At 50.3% G+C, this 23,880-nt stretch overlaps 1 long non-coding RNA gene across 1 annotated transcript in view; it reads right to left on the reverse strand.

Annotated features, from left to right (window-relative positions):
- Positions 1 to 23,880, reverse strand: part of LOC141490593 (uncharacterized) — a 159,703-nt gene that overhangs the window by 104,787 nt on the left and 31,036 nt on the right. The window contains exon 2 of the long non-coding RNA XR_012469280.1: positions 13,301 to 13,429. This is a non-coding gene — a long non-coding RNA (uncharacterized LOC141490593). The remainder of the gene's footprint in view (positions 1 to 13,300; positions 13,430 to 23,880) is intronic.

A 23,880-nucleotide genomic window follows, 5' to 3' on the forward strand; every position in this document is an offset into this window, starting at 1 on the left:
CTTGCAAACCATGAAGAGATGTATAAATGCTAGCTATTATTGCCTTCATCACCGTTATTACCATTCTTATTAACTATTCAGGATGTCCAAGACAACAGTAGGGTTTATCACACATCACAACCATGCAAAGCCTGACTGTCTAAGGGAAACTTTCTTCTCTTTGCACTGTGCCCATGAAATCCTGGGTAACACCTGAACCTGGCTCCTTGGGCCACCCCTAGCCTGATCCTGAGAAGCAGAGACTTGCCCTGTGCAACAAGGGGCCCTTCCTGAGTTGTGGGCAGGCTCAAGGGGGCAGACGCAAGTGTGGAAGAACACGGGAAGCAGGGTTGGACTCGGATGGTAGAGCCCAGGATGCAGGCTCAGCATCTTGGTCCCTCCACAGATGCCCTAGAAGGCTTTCAGGTGGGAGAGTAATGGTAGAAGTTCAGGGTAGTGGCATCTCTGGAGGCAGAGATGAAGGAGGAGGCTACTGAAATGTCTCCAAAAAGGTGAAAGATTGCTGAACGAGAGAATCGAGGCTCCAGCTCTGCTGCTACTCCCACAAAAGACTGCTGGGTGACCCAACAGGGGTGTGCAGAGGTTGAAGGCGGCCAGACTCCATACCAGCTCTCCAGTTTACTCACTGCACCCAAGGCCAAGTCCTTTACTCTTCTGAAGACTTTTCTGAGGCACAGCTATAAAATGAAAGGATTGGACCTGATGACTTCCCCCCCTGTGATCCTGTTGGTCTCTTCATTTCTAAAATTAGGGGGTGGGGGCTCCAAAGTCCTTCTTGGATTCAGAGAAAGCTGCTGGAGACAAACTACTCCCTTCTGGCCCTTGACCCTCACTTTGTTTTAATCTTCTGGAATTCTCCTCCCAGCAAACAAATAAGGCTCAGTCATGAAAGGTGTATTTGAATCTACCTCTAGGGCCCATCTGTCACTAAAATACTACCTGGATTAGGAGCAAGGACAGGAAAAGGTTAGCCCACTCTTCTGCTGGGAGGCAGGCTACGCTAGACACAAAGAAAGTGGCCACATACAGAATCAGGACCAGCCAGACCAGGCTTCCCGTGTGCAGGAACCAGGGTTGGCAGCACAGAGGAACGGGGCCACCTTGGAGGACTGGATTCTTCACTGGGTCAAACAGACAGTGTTTAGGTATTTGGAGGACTTGCCCTTGCCAGACACTTGGCAGGTGCTGGGGACTCTCCTGAGAACTCCTACAAAGAAGCTGACCCGGCCCATCGAGCAGGTTCTTGCACACAGTCAGAGTGGCAGAAGCTTGGGTGAGTTTGAGGAGTCTCATGGAGGATGAGAGCACCAGCATAGCCCCCCTGTGCAGAGACTACAGGGATGGTATCATGGGAAAGAAGATCGGTGACAATCAATTATGCTACCAATAACCATTGATGAAAGACCAATTGCCAACCAAGCACTGGAGATATGAAAAGTCCAGAGTCAAGACTCCCTGACCTTGGGCAGCTTAGGGTCAATCTATCCAGAGGAGAAGGGGGAGGGAATGCTCCCTCTGCCTGGAAGGTCTATGAGACTCTGGGAGAGGCAGCAGCTCAATTCAGCAAGCGGTGACCAAAAGCCCCCATGCTGATGGGACCACATCAAGGATCCTAAGCTCAGCTGATCTGATTCACCAGCCCCCTCCTCATTCTACAGGAGCCTGGGCTGCCCTCAACTGCCCCCCCCCAGGAAACAAATTGGCATTGGGATCCAATTTGAGGTCTTCTTACCCCTGGGCAGGCTTTCTGACCACAAGGCCTGCACCGCCTCTGGCCAGCTGGGGCAGCAACCTATGTAGATGCCTAGTCAGAATATGGGTCAACCTGGACTGAGACCAGAGATGGACACAGAGGAGCATGGAGGCTTCAGCTTCCTCCTACCTGAAGCCTTTCCTGAGCCTCCTCCCAGCTCCTGGTCCCTCTTTTGGTTCCCTCACTCCACCACCGGCCAGGCTTGGGCCAGTGTTACCTATACTGCATAATCCAATCCAGGAGAGACCTCCAGTTAGGACTATTATGGAAACATGTTTGACCTCATCATACACGGATAACTGATATTCAATTACTTGCTGTCAAAGGGAGGGAGGAAATGGAGGAAAAATGCAGAACTCAAAATCTTACAAAAAGGAAGACTGACATGGAACACTCTTGTTCTATTAGAAACCAGGAGGGATGGGAATTCAGGGAAGCCTGGAGGGATTTGTATGAACTGATGCTGAGAGAGGAGAAGAACCAGGGCAACATTGTATCAACCCTAATGGCCTTGCAACATTGTTGCATCAATGTAACAGTCAAGGACAATTTGGAACTATCTGCCATGGAGAATCCCATCTGTATCCAGGGAAAGAATCGTGGAGTTTGAACAAAGACCAAGGACTATTATATTTAATTTAGGGGGAAAAACTGATATCTTATTTCCTGATCTTGTTATCTGTTAGACTTTATGTTTCTTCCTTGAGGATATGATTTCTCTCTCATCACACTCAATCTGGATCAATGTATACCATGGAAACAATGTAAAGACTAACAGACTGCCTTCTGGGGGTGGGGGGAGGGAATCGAGATTAGGTGAAAAATTGTAAAACTCAAAATAAATAAAATCTTTATAAAAAAAAAAAGGAAGACTGAAAGCCATCTTTATCCATAATTGGAATAATAAATAAGTAATTGTATAATTTTTAAAATTATTTAAAAAACCCAAAAGGAAATGTCCCCAGAAATGTCACAGTCAAAATCTAGAGTTTAGATACAAAAGAAAAAATACTACAAACTACAAGGATCAAAGAGTCACGGTCATGGCCTCGGAAGACCTAGCAGTTTTTCATCAAAATGAGAAGAGATTTTGGACTACAATATTCTAAAAGGCAAAAGATATAAAATGTAAGAGTATAAGTGCTCATTTCGGGGAGTTGTTTAAGATGAGAATTAAAAAGAAATTTAAAAAAAAAGAAACCTTCAGAGTGTTCTCGTATCCATTGAAGTAATATTTCCTGCGGAGACGTTGTTCACCAAAAGGACCCCAGACCCCATCTCCTCAGATCCAAGAGACCCCTTAGAGGCAGAGTTATCAAACTACACTATCTCTGGGCAACAGCACAAAAGGGCACTATCTAATGTAGGACGGGTTCCTGAGACACAGCCATGGGAAAAGTCTAGGTGTGCATTATGTGCTTGGGGGGGGGGGGGGGGGGGAGTGTGAATGTGAGTACTGTCAGTATGAATGTGTGTGTGTGTGTGTGTGTGTATGAGTGTGGGTAGGCAAGGATGTTTAAGTGGATGAGTGTGTGTGATTGTGTGTGTGTGAATGGGTGTGAGAGGGTGTGTATATGAGTGTAAGTGTATGAGAATGAGTGTGAGTGAGTGTGTGTTTGAATGGATGAGTATATGAGTCTGTGAGGGTGTGTGGGCATATATGTTTGGGTGTATATGTGTGCAAATGTGAGAGAGAGAGAGAGAGCCTGGGCTTTTGTCAGGGGCCCCAAGATTCCTCCCAGCTGTGCAGGGGCCACTCCTGCAACGGGGGAAGCGGGTCTGAGACCCAGGCCAGGGGTCTTCAATACAGCCTCCCTCAGAGTCTTCCATCTTCTGGGAGGGAACCAATGTTTTCTCAAAGCAGAAAATGACTTTGGGGGGATTCTTATTCCTGGGTCAACATTCACTTGAAGGTCTTTGGGGCAGGGGCTCCGAGCCCTTTACCCAACCTGACCTCTCCTGCCCTGCTCAGAACAAATACAGGTGCCTGGGACTGGCACAAAGGGGGGATGGGGGTTGGACCGGTGTCTCCCAGCTCTGGAGCTACAAGTGCTTTCTGAGCCTCAGTTTCCCCTTCTGCAAAATGAAGGGTATGAAGTTGATGGCCCATGGACCCTTCTGGTCCTGCTTAGGGGTCCTTCCCTCAGGGGAGAGAGCCACTCCTTTCATGGACTCAGACTCCCAGAGTCCCCCTTGGCAGTCACCTAGCTCAACCCCCAATTTATGGAGGAGAACCTGGGGCCTGCCCTCAGGTTCCGGGGTCACAGCTCCTTTCCCCCATCTCACAGGTGAATGGCAGCCCCCACAGCAGTCATTACCCTTTGCTGCTGCGTGTCTTTGGTCTCTGGCCCAAGGACAAGCCTGGGGGTCTCCAGGACTGTCTGAGCCCCGATTCCAGACTTCTCTCCTTGCAGATGGCCCACCTCCTCTGAACACTGAGATCTACAATCTGGGTGAGAAGGGACTGAAGCCTGGGAAGATCCCCACTGGACTCTGGGCCCTGGAAGGCTGGCCTTTCTCCGTGTCCTCTGGCACAGTGTCTGTATGCAGCAAGTGCTTAACAAATGCTTACTAACTGGCAGAGTTCAATGATTCACTCAAGGCCACCCAGAAAGTCAAACAACAGGGATGGGATTTGAACCCCAGGCCTGGGATTCCAGTTCAAGCTTCTTTCTAGGAAGTCAATACTCCAACTTTCCATGTTGGGACTGCTTCAAAGAAGAGAATTCTTCCTTCCTATTGGCCATCCCCCATTGACTAGAACACGGGCACAGGCCCCTAAAGCTGGCCCTAAGCTCGCAGGCCCCCAAGCCCTTCCCCGACAGTCTTTCCAAGGGATTACAGACCAGCCTCCAGCCGAACAGAGAGAGAGTGAAGGCACCTGGGTAGCTCTGAGACCCCAGGCAGGCCCCGCCAGGGAAGGTCCCTCTGGCCTCAGTGCTCCACGGTCACATCAAGCCCCCCCCCCTCCAAGAGGGATATTTTCATTCCTTAAAAAAAATAAAACTTCATGGCCAACCTTCCAGAAAAGGGTACCTCTAAGCTGCCGAATGGCCTTCCCCAGAGCTTGGCACCGTGTTCTAGGAGACCATGCCTGACTGGCACTCTTCCTTGCCGATGGACACGGAAGAGACGCCTCCCCATGGCCTGGTCTGTGACCAAGGAAGGGACCGGCCTATCAGAAAGCTGCTGTCATGAGCTCCAACATTCAAACTGGTGCAAGGCCCCCTGTCCCTGGTCATGGTCATCCCTGGGCACAGTGGGGAGGGAGAAAGAAGTCCCCCTCCCCCAGGGAGCTGCCTGGTCTCCCCAGTCTTCCCCAAGTCCACCAAATACAGGTGAAGTCTGTAGCTACAGGGAAGAGATTGTGGAGGAGGTGATGCTGTACCCAAGGGCAGCCCTGGGTGTCAGAGGTGGGCCGGGAGCCAAAGGCTGCCAGGGTACCAGGGTGGGCAGCAGAGGTGGCAAGGAGGGGCCAGAGGGCTGAGCGGGTGGGGGTGAGGCTGGGGGACCAGAAGCAGAGGGACCCCTGCCTGGGCCCAGAGGCAGGAGATAGGAGCTTCCAGCCCTGGACACAGCCCTTCCAAGTTCCTCCCAAGGACCCCAAAGGTCCTGCCCCACAGAACTTTAAGGAAACCCAGGAAAGGATAGGGCCGTGCTTCCAGAAAGCCCCTGCTCCTGGAAGCAGAAGACCCCCCCCCCCCAGGCAAAGGCTGCATCCAGGCCAGGGGCCCCCAACCCCCAGCCTCCTCCTCCTTCCTCCACTTCCTCCCAAATACACCAGGATCTGGGCTCCTCAAAAGCCCAGGGCTGAGGCTGGAGGCCAGGCAAGGGGGGAGGGCGCCCCTCCCCCGCAGTCCGACTGGCTCACCCACACTCTCACTTTCACACACACTCCTCTCTCTCTCTCTCTCTCTCTCTTCTGAAGCCCCCCCCCCCCCAGTCCAGAGAGGCCCAAGGCCCAGTGTCCGGGGCAGCAGGGCCCCCCCATCCCCTCCCCAGGCAGATGGGCCCCCGGGGTACTCACTGTCCGGCGGCGCTATCCCCGGGGTGCTCCCTGTGTGTCCCGGCAGGCTAATGGGCAGGCGGGGACCGGCGGCCGCTTCCTTGCCTAGCCTGGGAATCCAGGGGAAGGGGGAGGGGAACCCTCTTTTCTGGAAACAGGAATTCAAATCCTGCTCCTTCCCAGGCCTGAGTCACCTCCCTCCCCTCCCCTGCCAATAGATCGGGGCGCTGGGTAAACATTTCCAAATATGGAGAAGCAGGCTAGGGAGGATGGCGGCAGCATCACCCCTCCCTGGGCTCTGCCACCGGGAGGGAGGCCCGACCCCTCTGGGGCAGGATCCCAGGCCATGGGCAATGATTAACGAGACCGGGGAGGCCGGACTCTGTTCCAGAAGCCCTTCAGTCCTGGGGCGGGGGAAGGGTAGAGGGGCCAGAGTCAGCAGGAAGGCAAGGGTCGGGGGTGTGCCTCCACTTCGGGACAACTCCCTCCCAACTGGCTTTGGGGACACACCTAAGGGTGTGCCTGCAGGAGAGCAGGTGTGGAAGGGAGGGAGCAGCTGGGCAAGCACAGAGGGGCTACAGACCAGAACCCCCCATCCTGCAGGGGCTGCAGCTTCATCGGGGACCCCAGGCCAGACCCAAGGTGGCAGATCTCGGGGAACTTGGGGCCAAGCAGACCATGGCCAGACCTCAGTTGGCAACGAAGTGGACTTAATAGCTTTGACCCCGTCCCCCGGGGACATTCAAGACCAAGGCAGACCCTGGCCTGTGGTACCCTTCCCTCTGAACTCCTCCTTCCTAAGGCAGGAAAGGGGTGAGGAAACCCGAGATCAAAGGGAGGTGCCCTGGGCCCACACCTGCCCAGCTAGGATGCTCCTATCTCAACCCAGGCTCAACACTCTCCCCTCACCTCCACCTCTGGAAATCTCAAGCCTCCTTCAAAACTCTGCTCCAGAGGCAGCTAGGGGGTACGGTGGACAGAGCACCGGCCCTGGAGTCAGGAGGACCCGAATTCAAATCCAGCCTAGCTGTGTGCCCTTGGGCCTTGCAAAGACCAGAAATAAAAAAACTGGGCTCAAGCATGGCTGCCTCTTGGAAAATGCCACCCTCAAAATACTTTGCATTTATCAGTCGATAGACTTTGATTAAACCTACAATTTTCCAGTAAATAATTCAGATTTGCCTCTATAAGCAACTTGAGAGAGAGCTTTGATAGGAGTCTCTTCCCAGGACCTACCCAGACCAGGAAAATCTCAAGCCTAGTGGTTTGCCTTCCAAAACATATTGACCCATGTCCTCCATAAAGAATATGACTTAAAAGAGGGGAGTATTTTATTGTGTCTTTGGACCCTTCTTGTCTGGCACATAGTAGGTGCTTATTAAATGATTGGCTGACAGGTGCCGTGAGGGAAGAAATGCCTCTTAATAGATCAGACCTACCCTTTGCCCTTTGGTGGGGCAGGGGATCCATTCAGTTTGCCAGTTATTTTTGGTGAGAATGTTGTACATGTCTCACCAATAAGAAGAGAAGCACACTTCCTACTCTAACTTAACTTGATCCCCAGTTTTACCATAGAACGAGCATGGCCACCATTTCTAGGTCACAGTCAAATGAGATAATGCCCTCATCCATCTTCAAGACAGAATCCATAGTCCATGGCACCATCTTGTAGGATGGAAATAACACAGACCAGGGATCGAGCTACCTTTGATGGGTTGGCCATCCGGCCCTTGACTGAGACCCCCAGGGAGGGCAGAAAGAAGACCAGTCCACTTTGGGACATATAGAATGGGTAGGAAGTCTCTTTCTTTCTCTTTTTTTTTTATTTTTATTTCTTTCTTCCCTTCCTTCCCCTTCTCTTCCCTCCCCTTTCCTCTACCTTCTTTCCTTTCTTCTGGAATTGGTCTCTTGGCAATTCCACCCATTATTTCTCCTATCTAGAAGACCTTCAATTATCCTGGAAAACAGCTATCAAGTCCCTCCAGTCCAATCAAAGGACTTACTATGTGTAAGATTTGGGGCCTCTCTTCTCTAGGGACTCATTTCTTTGTCTCCACAAGGAAAGGGTGGGATGAACCAATCACTGAGGTCTATTCTATCGCTGACATTCCATGAATATTCTGAAGAAGGCTCCATCCTTGCCCCCAAGTAAAATACGTATTCACCAATAAAGACAACAGAAGATACCAAGTCCATAAGAGAGAGACAAATTCTGAAAGTATATAAGAGGTATAAGTGGCTCATGGTGACCAAGCTCTTTTTTGCAACCCATTAAAAAACATGTACACATTTTGTTCCACACTTGTATGTGTGATGCCTGGACCTGGGCAGTCAGGAATGGTGGTCTTGACCTATGGCAGGGTAACTGAATAGAGACAAATGCCAAATCCTGCCACTGATCAAAGGCTCAATATCCCAAGGACAAGACAGGAAGGATGATTAGATGAGGGTTGTAGCCAGCCTGCAAGTTCAACAGTAATGAACTGGTAGTAAGGTCAGCCAACAGAGCCCTGAGGTCTTTGCCACTCTTCAGAGAGACAGACATAAGACTAAGGGATCCTGTCCTGGGGAGATGACTTGTGGTGATACCTTCCATCTTCAGCTGAAGAACACTACTTCCATGGGGCAGCTGGGTGGTCCTGTAGATAGACCACTGAGCCTGGAGTTAGGAGAAACCGAGTTCAAACTGGACCTCAGACATTTACACCACATCCCCTAGGAAAGTCATTTAACCCTGTTTGCCTCTGTGTACTCATCTGTAAAATGAGCTGGAGGAGATGGTAAACCACTCCAGCATCTTTGCAAAGAAGAAAAGAGCTGAAGAAAAAAATGAAAGAATTGACTTCTATCCATGGGTGAATGCCCAGCTGGTGAGAGGCCTGGAAATCATCTCCCCAGGATCTATGAAGGACTTGAGAATGGGCAGCATTGGCACACAGCCTTGGGAAGGGCATGCACAGAGCAGAATTTGTTCCACCTGGCCTTGGAGTAAAGGACTAAAGCAAGAGGTGGGAACTCCAAGGAGGAAGATTTCAGCTCAACAGGAGGAGATGCTTAGAGTGATTCCAAAATGGAATGGAAGAAGCTCCTCATTTTTGAGGACTCCTGGGAGTGGCCCAGCCAGTCTACAGATTTGTTGTGGGGTCAAGGGTAGAAGCTAAAGCAAGAGTTGGGGAGGTAGTGGACTCTTGGTAGGTAGGAAACCTCTGTGCTTCATGTTACAGAAGAAGAAACAGAGGCTCAGAGAAGTTGCTGTTGTGGAGCCCCCCATCTGGGGTTTTCCTGGCAAAGATCCTGGAGCAGTTTGCCATTTCCTTCTCCAGATCCTGTTACAGATGAGGACACTGAGGCAAACAGGGTCAAGTGACTTGCCCAGGGTCACACAGCTAGGAGGTGTCTGAAGCCTGATTCCGATTCTATCTGCTGAACCGCTGAGATACTCATTCAAGTCTACATGAGGACTTGAATCCAGATCATACCTTTTCCCAATACACTGAATGGAGGAGGGGCTGATTGAGTTGCGGGGAGGGGAATCATAGAAGGCTTCATGGGGTGACAACAGTTCAACAGAGATGGAAGTGTAGAAACATCCAGCTTGTTCTTGGAGATAAAGACATCAAAGAAGTCACAGAGGCAAGAAAGCATAGAGGGATGTGGGAGCTCTTTGGGGGGGGGGGAGACAGAGGGACCACAGAACCAGGTAGGGTGGCTTGACATTATCCTTGGAGATGACAATGACTGCCTCTATTAGGGTGCCAACATGAGGAATAAAGAGGAGACCAGATGGTAGAAGGGGGAATTGATAGGATTCAATCACTGATTAGCCAGGAGAGCAGAGAAGGAGGGCCCAGTGGAGAATCCTATAGGGAGATACTGGATGAATACAGGCACCCAAGGCAACTATAACCAGAGCAAGAGGAAAAGACAAGGCCTGGCCTCTGGGGTCAGAAGAAACAGAGAAGCCAAGGCCTGAAATGAAAAGGAAAAACTGCCCATTGAGCACTTGTTTGTGCTAAGCCCTGGAGACTCCAAAAGCAAGGAGACCATGACCCTGCTTTCCAATGAAGAGAGTCAACCCCTAAAGGAGGACCAGGGCTGGGCTCAGCTGACAGCAGCGAGAGGGGCTGGATGTTCTTGGGTGGAGAAGGACAGGGCAGATGGCAAGGACCAGAGAAGACTAGAAAGGAAAGGCCAAAGACCACTGGGCTTGGTGATTAGAGGTGACCAGTCATTCTGGTGGATTCCAAGGGTGGAGGGCAGAAGAGGCTGAGGAAATGAAGGCAGGAGAAGATAGGCCAGGGCAGGGGTGTTTCACTTTAATCTAAAGACTGTCATTTGGCAGGGCAAGCCACTCAGTTTTTCTAGACAGCAAAATGAAGTTGAAGAATACACATAGCCCCTTCAGTGAGGAGGGAAATCCCCATATGAGAAGACCCCAAGCTAGTCTTTGCCTCCCAGGGCATTAATGACCATGTTTCTAAAATGGCAGAGTGCCCTAGGTGACTCAATGACCTTTGAGGCTCAGAGTGCCTGGCATGGACTCTAGACATCATCATCACACTCCCCACCACTCTCTCTCTCTCTCACACACACACACACACACACACAATATTCCCCCTACAAAGATCCCAATAATCTAGGTCAGTTAAAAGTATGGAGTGTTCACTCATCCGTCCCTAGCAACCCAACAATTAGCATTCACTGGTAAAATTACAACTATGTGCTCTGAGGAACCCGTCACTAAGGAGGTCAAAAGAGTTTTAGCGCTCCAGACCCCGTGTTCTAACTCAGCAAGTTTAGGTCTAATTGGGGAGATAATTAATAATAAGCTGGACCAACAAGAATATATGAGATCATAGAGAATCAAGGTCAAGGGGGATGGCCCAGCCCTTGGGAAACAAGAAGAGGGGTTCACCAAAGAGCCAGCTTTCGGTACGCCTCTACTCTGGGTTCCATAATGTGCCAGGGACTGGGTGCAGAAAAAGGAGGAACTGAAAAATTCCTGCTCAAAGAGATTAATCCCTGGGGACCAGGGAGTCAAAAGATACCCTCCATAAATTGAGAATCCCAGAATCTGAAAGGTGAATCCCACCTCAGAGGCCCCTGACCCATGCTCCCACCTGCCACATCCTTCATTTGACACCATCTACTGGACCCTTCCACCCATTAACCCATCCCATGCTAAGACAGTGTGCTGGGTAGTTTTCCTCACGTCGAGCCAAAAAATCTGACTTCCTACAACTTCTATACATTGAGCTCAGTTTTAGCTTCTGAGACCAAGTAAAGTCAACATGCATTTATTAAGCCCCAAATGTGTACAAATCACCTAACTGAATCAGCTTCCAGAGACCTGTAGACAGTCATCACGTTCTCTTACTTCTTCTCTAGCAGCTAAACACCCATAGATTCTTTATTTAATCCTCATTTGACAGTTGGCTAGGGTTCTCTCGATCTCCTAGTCATCCTCCTATAGACACTCTCCAGCTAATCAGTATCTAAATGGTAGTGTCCAGAACTGAACTATGACCCCAAAGGTCAGGTCTGAGCAGGACAGAGCTCAGGAAGGCCATCAAATCTCTTATTCTGGACACTATAGTTTTCTAAATAAATATCCATTGATCGATTAATTCAGCCCAAGATTACTTTTTCTTTTGCTTGTGAAATCATACTTGGAGATCTCTTACCAAGTTTGTTTTTCGCTCAAACCGTTACATTGGATTCCTATCAACTATTTTCTAGACTTCTTCATGTAATGATGTGAAACTGACTTTTTTGGTCCCAGGCTTAGAATTTTACATTTATTTTGACCAGCACATGATACCAGTCCCATAAATATGTATGCTGCATATTTACATATATGTTATATAATATACACACATACACACACACTAACATATGTTAGTATTTGCACACTGCCAAGGAAGAACTGTTTGCAAAGGAGTGAAGAAATCCCTTGGAACTCAAAACATCAGTGGTACAGTGAAACAGTCTTGGCGGGACGTGCTTCCTCAGTTAAAAAATGAGAAAATTAACATATAGGATCCTTGGTTCCTCCTCTCTGGTGGCTTGGTTTTCCTTTGGGTTGGAGGATGAAGGAGTGGAAGTGGCAATCAAGAGGCCTAAATGAAGGAGCATCCCCAAGAAGAGGGAAAAGAAGGAAAGTGACCATCATTTATCAAACCTAGTCCAGTTGCAAGAATTTAAGGCCTGTCCAAAGGTCCCATCATCTGTCAAGCCACAAAAGGTGATCCTAGCCAGCAAAACAGCTAGAAATAAGGGATGACTCCACCCCAGAAACCTGTGTGTTTTAATAGTGCCCATGGGGAGATCAGCCTCACCTTCTCTCATTTGACAGCAGGAAAGACAGTTTCTGAATTCTCTCTCCCACCTGATAGAAACATTAGAATCACGTCCCTCTCCTCCATGGAGTTCTGAGGATAACATGAGAGCTGCCTTGGAGGCGGTACAACTCCTCAATATACAGAGGAGACCCAGAGAGCCTAAATGACTTCTCCGAGTCTCAGGGAAGATGGTGACCCTGGATTTGAACCCTGTTCCTCTGACCACACTATGTTATCTCTTAGGCACTTCCAACAGCCTTCTGGTCAACCTCACTCCCATCCAAGGGTCACTCAATGGCTTTCCCCAACTCTGACATCACTCCAAAACTCCAAAAGCTACAGCAAGGCTATTTCCCAAATGATATAAGTTCCCCCTGGCTGGCCAACCTTCCAAGAACCTAGTGACCCAAAGGTCAGGGGTTCAAAGCTAGGGACCACATTCCACACTTGCTCATTGCTGCCCCAGGCACCCAGGAAGGCAGAGCCTCTGAGTTCCAGTCCCAAGACTACAGAGGACAAAGGGAAGTCCTCCCAACATCTCCCTAGAGAAGAAAAGAGTTCTTTCTCAAATTTGAAAGCAGTGGGGAGCACAGGTGGGCTGAGAGCTCCAGGATGTGGACTGGGTCTCTGGCTCAGGACCGGGCTCCCACCTCCACAGTGAGGGGTTTCTGGCCACAACTGCCCATCCTTTTACAAACGCAGCAAGCGAGGAGGTCATTGAAAGGTAACTCAATCAGAAGGCCTATGGAAGCCAGCAGAGAGCCCCCAGGACAGCTGAGAGCTTGGTCTCCACAGACCCCCTGGAACTGCTCAAAATGGGGAAGTGGGCTCTTCAGATCCCCAGGCTCTCCATCAGCTGGACTCCAGCCAGGCTCCAGAACTGGAGGACCCCAGGAGAATGCTTGGGTCAAACAGGGCTCATGGGGTGACTGGGGAAACCTGGAGACCTGAATTCCAGGGGCTAGGTCAGAAATGCTTGCCCAAGGGAGGCTCCCATCTCTGGCAGTGAAGTTATGGGGAGAATCCATGGAGGGCATAGAGGGAAGGAGATGCTTCAAAGCAGGAATTAATCAAGAGTTTTCATAACCCAGAAAAAATCTACCATCTTGCCAAGCCTCACGTCCTCTTCAGTTACCTGAGGTCCCTCCCCCCGGTCCACCTAAGCAAAGGGTAAAAAGATAATGGGGGATTGGTACATACCAATGATGCCTCTGACCAAAGGAGGAGCCCGGTCCAGAGATGGCCTCTGCGCTAGAGAAGCAGGTGAGCCCTTGGAAGGCTGCCTCAGGGTCTCTCACAACAGTTGCCTCTCGAGAATTCTCTGCAAGCCTGTAAGAAGCAAATTCTTCCCATCAATGCCTGGAAAGAAGAGCCACCATCTTCCCAAGTTGACTGGCAGCCACCTGAGCCAGGCTCCTCAAACTGTGCCATTCACTGTTAACCCTAGAGAGGGGACGATGACTGGAGATCCCAATGTAGCCCCACGGGTCCAGAAAGGGGGCTGAACTCATCATAGGACTAGGGGTCCTTAGCCAGCTCCTCCCTCTGGGACTGAACCAGTCCTACAACCTCAGGGGCTCCAGAGGCCTCACTGGGAGTTGGGAGAGGAAGAGGCTGGGGGGAAGGGAGGAAGAATGTGAACCAAAAAAAAGCAAGCAGGGCTTCTTGTAAATGTAAGAGTCATTCACAGCTCAAGGGGAGACTAGGAGCTCATTTTATTTAGAGGCATGATCTTGACATCCAATTATGAGGATCACGGTGCTTCTCCAAACCGAGTGTTTTCTCTAAACCATCCTGTGAGTTGGGGGAGGAGGAGAGCTGGGAGGCAGGGGAGGCCTGGGACAAGCTTCTCTTCCAGATCTCTGGCCTCCGAGCTCTCTCCCTCCCATCCACCTTCTCCAGGGGTCTTGCTGCAGTCCCCCAGAGGAAGAGCAGCCAAAGTGCCTCCCTGAAGCGCCTCTTGAACCTCCAGAGGTTGCCACAGCCATCAGCATCCAAAGCAAGTGTTTCCATTTGGCTTTTCACCTCTTCCACATCTGGCCTAACTTTTCATTCTAGAATGATCTCTAACTGGGGGCTTGATGGGTCTAGGTCCTAGAATCCCAAGCACTCTTCACATCTCCTGGCCCTCCTCACCTCTACTTCTTGGAACCCCAACACCTTGCAGTCTTACTCAAGGATCACCCCAGCTGGAAACCTGTGCCACCTCCCAGGGCTTAGTCCTCCCCTCCTCCAGAAAGGACTTTGCCCAGGTTGGGATCAACCCATAGCTATGCCTTTGTCATCCCCTCACCCCCATCCCTGCCTCCCAGGAGAATGGAATCGGCTCGGTGGCAAACTCATCTTTTTGGTCTGAATGTCTGCCTGCTGCAGCATATGGCTCAGAGAGGTAACTTCAGGGGATCAAATTTAGAGACGCTAAGGGGCAAAGTTCTCTGATTTACTGACAAAGGAGGAAACTGAGGCACAAGGCAATTCAACAAACTACAAGGTGACAGCCAGTAAGACATGGGATTTGAGGCCAGTCCTGTGTACACTGACCACTGTCTCTCATCATCCAATAACAATTTATTGAATTCAAATAGCAAGAGTATGACCCAAATCAGAAGACACAGGCCAAAGGAGTCAAGTATCAGTTTTCTCTTACTGTTACTTAATACATAATATGGCTAAAAAAATCAACAGAGAAGGGTTGATCAGAAGGGAGTCAAGGACGAGTAGGTCAGGACTAGAAATAGAAGTCTGAATTTCAGTTCTACCCACCCCCTGGCAAAAAAGAAAAAAAATCTCCCTATAACATAGACAGTGGGAAACTGAAGAGATGGGAATTTCTGTTTCATAGAGTCACCTTCCCTCCTCTTCCCATTCTTCATTCTGTTTTTAAATGCTAATAGATGCTTTTTAAGTTTATGATGAAATGTATTATTTTAGTGAGATTACAACTATCCTCTAAGATCCATTCTGGTCCAAATCTATCATCTCTGGAATCTGAGATCTCCAGCTGGGAAGGACAACAGGGAACATCTGGTCATTCCCTTTTAATCCCTCAACCCAGAGAGGCCATCACTGACCCAAGGTCATGGCGGTTTCAGAAACGCAGTCAAATCTCATCCCTTCCCCAGCAATGGGTCCCACTGAAGCTTTAAGTCTATTCCCTCTGATGACGAAGCTCATCAAATCACAACCATCTAATGGGGACCTCCTGTGAGCCAAGCTTCCTATCAGGCCCAAGGGGATGCATCCTACTCTCCAGAAAAGTGCTTCTCAAATGGCCCCAGGGGATGGAGGCTGAGACTTCCACCAGTAGAAGACACCTCATCCCAGCTGCATCTGGGAGGCAGAGCCCAGGTTTCCTTGCCAGTCTGACCCTGGAGGCAAGGCCCCCTCCAGCTCCCACCTCTAGGCCACAGGACATCCCTTCCAGACTCAAGGGAGCCCTCCCATCAACCCCTACCCCAAAGGGCCAACCTGGGCAGGTCAAGGAGGCTGAACCAACTCAACTGCACCTAGGAAGCCCAGACTGGTGCTCACTCCTGCCCTAGAAGAAAAAGGAGAAGGGTGAGCACAGCCCTCTGGATAACGCTCCCAAGCAAGCTGGAGCCACTGACGCTGCCGACACTGCCTAAACAAGCAATTTTCTCCCGGAGACCTCCCGGGGTCTTAATCAGTGGCATGAACCTTGTTGGCAAATTGCTAGTTGGAATGACAATTTTTAATAAGCTCAAGGAGCAGGCCCCTGGATGCCCGCTGGAAGGTGACCTCTCCATGCCCATGTTTTCTGATCGACAGGCCTGGCAAGGGAAAGCCTCAGAGACTCGTCTGCGGCTTCCAGAAGGGGGTGGGGGGATGGAGAGCCTTGATTCCTCCAAGTCAGATCTGAGAGCCTGCATCCCATTCCACACATCCTATTCATGTCTGGGCCAGCAGAAGGTGCAATTCAGGTCACCCCTCGCCCTGGCAGACTGGCACCATCCTTGGGAGTAACAGCTGCCTTCCACACTAACTAGTCTGCTAACTAGTAGGCCAACCAGCATTCCCTGCCAACCACCCTCTCCAGCTGAGCAGACTACACAGCCAGCAAGGAGCTCTAACGGAATTCTATGAAGCTGCTTCGAGGCAGCATGCCCATGCTGCCCACCTCCTCTGCCATCAGCTTCAACAAGAGAGGAAGGTGGTGACAAGATCATGAGCCCCGTGGCCCTGCCCCCTGAATGGAGGAGAGTCTCTCTTCTGGCAGGGCTAGCCACAGAGAAGCAGCCTGCAGCCAGGGAAGATGTCCCAGGCAGCTTGCCAGGGCAGAGCCTGACTACCTTCACCCCCTCACCAGGTGAGTGGAGGGGCTGGGACCCAGGGTTCTGCAGATGAGAGCCTCTGGAGGGCTGGGAGAGTCTGAGACCACGCTTACTTGATTGACAAGAGCCAACATGGCCCTTGAAGCTGGTGAAGGGTCAGCCTTCCTTACAACTGTGTATACTACTGCCCCCCTTTTATAGAAGGAAACTGGGGTTCAGAAAGGAGAGAGCTGCCCAGAGTCCCCTGGGTCATATCAGACAGCCCAACTCAAATCCCCATCCAAGGTCAGAGATTCTGGTTCAAATCCTCTGGGATCTGGGACAATTGCCTTCACTTCCCAAGACCTCAGTTTGACCACACTGCCAGGGACAGCCAACTCACAAGAGACAGCAACTAGATTGTTTCTCAAGTTAATTTTCTGGACAAAGTTTCCCAGCTGTGACAGGCAAAGGCTTCCTGGCTCTCGGGATCGGAGAAAAAATGGCAAAAACAACTGACACTGTATAAAACATGCATTTGCCTAAAAGGGTCAAAAGCTGAGCGAGCAGACAGGGGACTTGGGCAAAGGAGGAGGCAACAAATCACTTCAGAGCACTTGGTTCAAGTGGAGGGCAGAGTTCCCTTGGTGACCAAGCTAGCCTCTCTCTGCATGCCTCCCTTCCTCTCTCCCTCCCTCTGTCCCCTTCTCTCTCTCTCTCCCCTTCACCCTCCCTCTCCTCATCCTTCTCCCTTCCTTTTTCTTTTCCCTCACTCTGCCCCTTCTCCCCCTCCTCTCTTCCTCCTCCCTTCTCTCTCTCTCTCCCTTCTCCCCCTCCTCCTTTCCCCTCTTCCTCCTCCCTTCCCTTTACCCTTCTCTCTCTCTCCCCCCCCTTTCTCTTCTCCTCTCCACCCCTGTCCCTCTGTCCCCTTTCCTCTCTCCCCACTCTCTCTCATACAGCCCCCTAGCCCCTCACTGTCTACATGCAGAGATTAGGGGCCTGGAGTTGATCCTTGTTGAGGCAGATGAGTCTGTAAAAGGCCCTCGGTTCTCCCCACTTTAGCCCTGGGGACCCTGTAGTGTGGAGCCCCTGAGTGTCCTTCTGCCCTGGCACAAGCCAGACTATTAGGAACTTGGGGAGAGAAGGGACCAGAGAGTCAGAGGAAGGATTCAGGAGGCAGCAGGTGGAAGAGAGCTTGAAGATGGCATCTTGGCTCTCTCCCCCAATGTGTGGGGACCCGGGTCAGCACAAGACTTCCTCTGGTGGGAGCTTTGGGACTGCTGGTCTCCCTAGGCAGCCCTCTCCCAGCAGGGCAGTGGCAGGGCCCTGAGAGGCCAGGCCATCGGAGAACCCAGGTGAGGAGCTAAAGAGACAAGCTCAGTATCTGCCCTTCAAGGTTCACAATGACCGGCTCTGCTGCTTCTACTCTGCTCCTCCTGGGGAAGAGGCAGACTATGGGGGGGGGGGGTCACTCACCCCTCAGAGGTGAGGGGCTCAGGAAGACAAGCCTGGGAATGGGCTAGAAAACAAAATGGTGCAGTGTGAGGAAGACACAAGTGTTGTACGGTAAAGGACCCCCCCATAGTTTGCTAATTCAAGAAGACCAAAAAGGTAGTCTGAGGAGGCACTGTCCCAAGCCAAGCCCTTTCCAGATCTGCAGATCTGCAATCCAGACCAGCCCTGGGCCAGGATGTAGGATGACGAGCTGGGAAAGGGAGAGCCACAAAAGCATGTTTCTGAAAAGGACAAGCCTAAGCCCTGCCTCCTCTGCCCCCTCCCAGGCTGGCAAGGTGGTTCTCTCCCTGAGCCTCCAACCAGAGAGGGAACTCAATTCTCCTTAGCCAGGGGCTCCCACTGGGTGAGGGCATGGGACTGTGCCAGCACTGGGTACTGTCTATGGTTGCCACCTGGGAGGAGAGGACACCGGGCCCAACCATCCAGCCTCAGCCCCTTGGACTTGGCAGAAATGCAGGGGGGTATCTGTGTGTGGGGTCTCTGTGTGTGTGTGCGTGGGCTCTAGTGACATCATTGGTCCTTCTGTATCCTTGCAGGACATGAATGGTAACCCTATGATAACGGGACTTCGCTCTGTGGGGGTTGGAATAAACAGGTAGTAATTTGTGGGCAAGAAATGGCAAGAATTTTCTGAAGCTTCCCTTCCCCCTGAGGATAAGCTACAAGTCCTCTGCCTAGCCTAGCATGGACAGCCCCCTTTCTCCAGCTTCTCTCATGATCCCACCCAGCTGCTCGTCCTCCTGGCTCCAAGCTCTGGGAGATGCAGTGCCCCTGCCCACATCTGCGATGCCTGCCCTCCTCAAACCCCTGGTACCCTTCAAGGACAGTTCTGGCCTCCCTCCCATCCAGTGCATTCCTCCCAAATTAGGAATAACCCTGATACCCACAATTTGCATATCATACCTAAGGGGTTGTTAGAGGAAACTGAGGCTGAGGGCAGTGGTTGTCCTCTCAGCTGCTAATATCCTTCCCTTTGGTCACTCTGGATAGAGCTCCTTAGGGAAGCTTACCAGCTCGGTGACCCTGGTCTGGTGAGGCCCTGACCCTCCCCTTTGCCTCCATTTCCTCCCCTATAAGGTCTGTGAATAATAAATGCCATCCACCTCTCAAGGTTGTTGTGAGCATCAAATGCAACAAAGACGCCTTGGCTGGTACTTGGGATGAAGTGACTGAATCCACTTCCCTTGCCCAAATCCTCTATGGTCAGAACAAGAAAGTCGAGGAGACCTTGGCAACGGAGGTCTTGAGTGTCAGCTGCGGGGGCTGGACTATGGTCAAGAGAGAAAGCCAGGCTTCCTAGAAGGGGGCCCCCAGGAACTCTGGGAAGAGCCACTCAGAACACCACCCAGTCTCCAGACACCCTAGGTCCCCGTGCCCCCTGGGCTTTGCATCTGTCCTTTCACACATCATGGGGTAGCCCCTGGAGTTGCCACACTCTGGTTCCCAAGGACTGCTGCCTTGGTTGGTGAAATTGGACATTCAGGAAGCTTGGGGGGAGGGGTCCACCCAGATCCTTTCCAGTGTGCCAGGGTATCATGGCAGGCCTGGTGGGGAGGGGGGGGAAGGCTTCCAATGGCAGCCAGAGGCAGATGGCATTAGAGGTCTCTGTCCTAAGGCAAAGAGGCTCAGCATTCAACCGACTTGGGGTGGACTTCTGCTCTCCTTAACTTCCAAAGGTCACGGAGGAAAGGTCTACCATAAGGACACCAAAAACAAAATGCCAGAGTTTTGAAAAAAGTAGGCTATTGGGAGGAAGGAGATGGACCAACAAGACTGGAAGGCGAGGCAGGGTTTGGGATGCTAGCCCGTTACCCAAAAACGAATCCACTGACATCACATCCATTCTCAAGGGGCAGGCAACTCAACTAGAGAAGGGGGCCAGTGGCTCCCAAACCCTGTGGGCCTGACTGTTTCCTATTTACCTTTGCCCAATGGCATTATGTGCTAAAAGCTCTAAATTATAGAACGTGAGAAGCCAAAGATGAAGTCATCTCAGGGGCTCTGATGCCAGTGAGAAATACATTAATAACTGGATGGCTTCCTTGGCTACTCCATCTCCCCCCACAACCTTGCCCTTCTTTGACACTGCCAGCAATGAAACCAGGTAGACACCTGTGGAATACCTTCAGCATCATCTCCTAGGGGTTCTTAACGTGAGACCTGTGAACTAGGTTTTCATTGTAAATTTTTAGGTTTGTGTATTTTAAATACATAGTTCTGGAAAAAATATTCAACAGTATTACCTGACTGTCAAAGGACTCCCTAACATCCAGAAAGACAGAAGCCTGCTCTGCTCCAACCTTTCATTGGACCAATGAGGAAAGTGAGGGCCAGGGAGGTAACAGGACTTGTTTCAAGTAACAGAAAGTGACAACCAGAATGCAGATTGAAACAGCCTCCTTCAAAAATCAATAGAGGAGGAGGATGAAAGCCACTGGGGCCATCCCATGTGGGGACTAGTGGAAGGAACCTGTTCCGTTCAATCTGAAAAACCAAGGAGAGGACAGAGGCTCCTAGAACTAAACTTGGGAGGGACCACAAGACAACTAGTCCAAGATCACCATTGTTAGTCTTTGATGGGCTGCTCCGTGGAAAAGGGATTAGCCTCTTCAGCTCCATTCTACCTCTAAGGGGGTATGGGAGCCAGAGGGCCAGAGAGGAGGACATCCCTAAGGGCAGGGGTAGTGGCAAAGAGAGATGCTTAGGCTGGAAAGATGGCAGGAGGACTTCTCAACCAAGCTATTCAAAAGAGAGAGATGCCTTTAGAGATAAGGGATCTTCTCAGTTAACATCTCCAAGTGGGGACTGGATGACCAAAGATGGGAAGGGGAAGAGAGGGATTACTAATCCGTTACCAGCTGGACCAGAAGGATAGTTAAGGTCTCTTCCATCTGACTCTGGGGCATTTGGGGCAAGTCCCAATAGCTCAGAGTCTGGATTTTTCTCACCTTTCTAAATTCTTCCCTCAACCTTAAAACCTGTGGTCTCTAAAGTTGGCAAGTTTTCTTTGCAGCCCTACTTGTAGACTGAACAAGGGCCTGTGCCCCTAGCAGGCATTTGCCCTATTAATACCCACAATCCCCCTTAACTACAATAGAGGAAGAAAAAGCAGTTAATGATGGAGTCTGACCTCCACAGCAAGAAGAGATCAACACAAGGAGCCCGTAGTGGCCATCTGGACCAGAAGACCATGATTAACACACAGACACACATCTAAGCACGAGGTAGGTATGCTAAAGCACCTTTCCTCTTGTTGGTACATGGTTTTGTTTCAAGTGGTCTTTGTCACCAGATGAGCTGTGTATTTGACTATAAGTCAAAAGGCATTTATATAAAAAAAGCTCTAGGCAAAAGCAAGGTCTCTGCTTTAAAAGACTCAATAAAATGAAAAGGAACACTGCAAATTGATCCTTGTCTACTGTTGTTATCTTCATTTTATATATTGAGTTAGTCCTTCCTTTTGCAGACCATCACAGAACATAAGAGATGGAAGAGCCTTCAATGCCACAGGTTCTAATCCCTCATTTAGAGGAAAGGAAACAAGCTGGAGACACTTAAGGGACTTGGCCTGGTTACTTAGTGATAAACAGGGACTACAACCTTGGTTTCGAGATTCCTCACTCAGTGGATTTCCCAGTCATCATCTTGCCACAGCTCAAGTTCAGGGGTCTGCAGCCTTTCCGATTTCCCACCTCTTTCAGGGCTCTTATCTCCTCTGAGTCTCCCTGAGTCATCCGACTCCCTGAGGTCAGACGTGGCCATCCTCCTTTCACAGATGAAAATAAATTAATAAACCAATAGATAAACAGATACATGATGAGGGATAGATGAATGAATGGATGGATAGATAAGTAGAAGAATAAATAGCTAGAGTGGTAGATAATGGATAGATAGCTAAGTGGATGGATGATGGATGGATGGATGGATGGAGCTTCCTGGACCCCTTAGGGAGCATAACTCATTCACTGGAGATAAACCAAACCAGGTCTCCTGACTCCAGGCCAAAGCTCTTTGCAGTTCCTCATGTTGCCTGATATCCCAAGTCATAGCTCTGAGAAATGACAAAATTCAAGAAGCAAGACCAGACATCAAGAGTATGATCAAAAGCCATCATGGGATTATGGATTCAGAGCTAGAACGGACTTTGGAGGACACTGTGTCCAAACCTCTCTTTCTCTAGATGGAAAATGAGACACAGTTGGCAAGTTAGGATTTGAATCCAGGTTTCCCGACTCCAAGGAAAGTGCTCTAAGGACAGTGCCAACAGTCAGCAAGGCTTTATTATGTATCTACTAGGTGCTAGGCCCTCTGCTAGGAATGAGAAACCAAAAAGCAAACCTAAGGTAGGGATGACAGAACTCCTCTGCTCTAAGCCCATCACTTTGTAAAAGAGGAACCAGGAGCTAGGAAAGGTTTGAAGACCAGCCCAGGTCTCACATGGAGGGGACTGAAATCACAGCCACCACCCAGGGTTTCCTCCTCTGGCCTCCGGGACCCTGCCCCAGGGTCTTCTTAAGACCCACTGGCTTCTCTCCTCTTCTTCTCCTTCCCCACTCCCTTCCTCAGTCTTTCCCAGGTCTCAAAACAAGCTTGGCCGGGGCCCTGGATGTGGCTCTCTGGCCTCTGTCTCCCTCCGGCTAGAACCTTGGACTTTGATCCATTCCAAACCAGCCACCAGGCCTGCTCAGAGCCTGTAGGCTTCCCCTCCCCTCCCCCAACCCCACCCAGCCATCCTGGGCTCCTACTGGCCCAGCTCTGACCTAGTTCCTCAGCCAGATTAATATAGATGCATGGCCTCAGGTGACTCAGCTTTCTCCTTTTTTTTCCCCTTCAGGCATGGATGGACTCAGTCCTGCCCTACACCTCCAGGCAAACCACCACTCAGAAAATGGAAAAAAAGGCCTCCCACCACTGGACTGAGGGTTGGGGGAGGGGGGTTGTAACTAAGAAGAAGTCAGGAAGACATCATCATAAGTGTTAATCTGACCTCAGAGACTTAAGCCTCAGTTTCCTCATCTGTAAAATGAACTGGAAAAGGAAATGACAAACCACTCCAGGATCTTTGCCAAGAAAACCCATGGGGTCACAAAGAATTGGACACAACTGAACAAATTCCAAAGTTTAACTATTTTAGAGTGATATTACATAATTCAACTAAGATTTTCAATATGAATGCTTTTTTCTCCTTCAGACGACATTCTCTCTCTCTCTCTCTCTCTCTCTCTCTCTCTCTCTCTCTCTCTCTCTCTCTCTCCTCCCTCTCTTCCTCCTTCCCCCACCTTCATACAGTTTTAACTAGAGTTAATCCCAGGAATCCAATGGAGAGATTTCAAAGGGTCAATGAAGGCAGCGGCAGACCCTAGGAGTATCAGAGACTGTAACCATCTGCCAAAGGGGTCCATGACACAACAAAAGATGAAGAACCCTATTCTAGGACATTTTATCTTCAATTCACCGCTGCAGACTTCATTGCACATCCTGTGTATTTTTATCCACATAGTACATGCATTATAGCGACAGTTGTCAAAGTCAACATTAAATAAGATGCCTCCATATCAAACACATTCAAAACACTAAGAAGCTTTGGGAGCGGCCCACTTTGGAGAGATGGAGGGAAAGTCCTTTAGAGCCATCTGACTCTCTCCCAAACCCTGCTCAGGCCCACTAGGTCACTGGTCTCTCCCAAACATCAGCAGCTGGCTCCTCTGCTCAAATCCTTGTCCCCCCTCAAAAGTTACCAGTGGCTCCCATGGACCAGCCACAAAGAAGTTCCTGAGCCAGGCATCAGGAGCCCTCCGCCCTTTGCCTCCAGAATGCCTTTCCAACTAACTTCCCAGGATTAGCTGCCTTCCTGCTCTCCGTACTTGGGCCAAGTGGGCTGACCATTGTCATTTTATCTCTTCTCTTCTCTCGCCTCTACCATCTGCTCATGAAATCCTCATGCCTGGAAGACCTCAGCTCAAGGGAAGGTGCCCAGGCGTCCCTGCCAGTCTC

The sequence above is a fragment of the Macrotis lagotis genome, chromosome 6 (genome assembly GCF_037893015.1).
Source record: "Macrotis lagotis isolate mMagLag1 chromosome 6, bilby.v1.9.chrom.fasta, whole genome shotgun sequence".
NCBI lineage: Eukaryota > Metazoa > Chordata > Mammalia > Peramelemorphia > Peramelidae > Macrotis > Macrotis lagotis.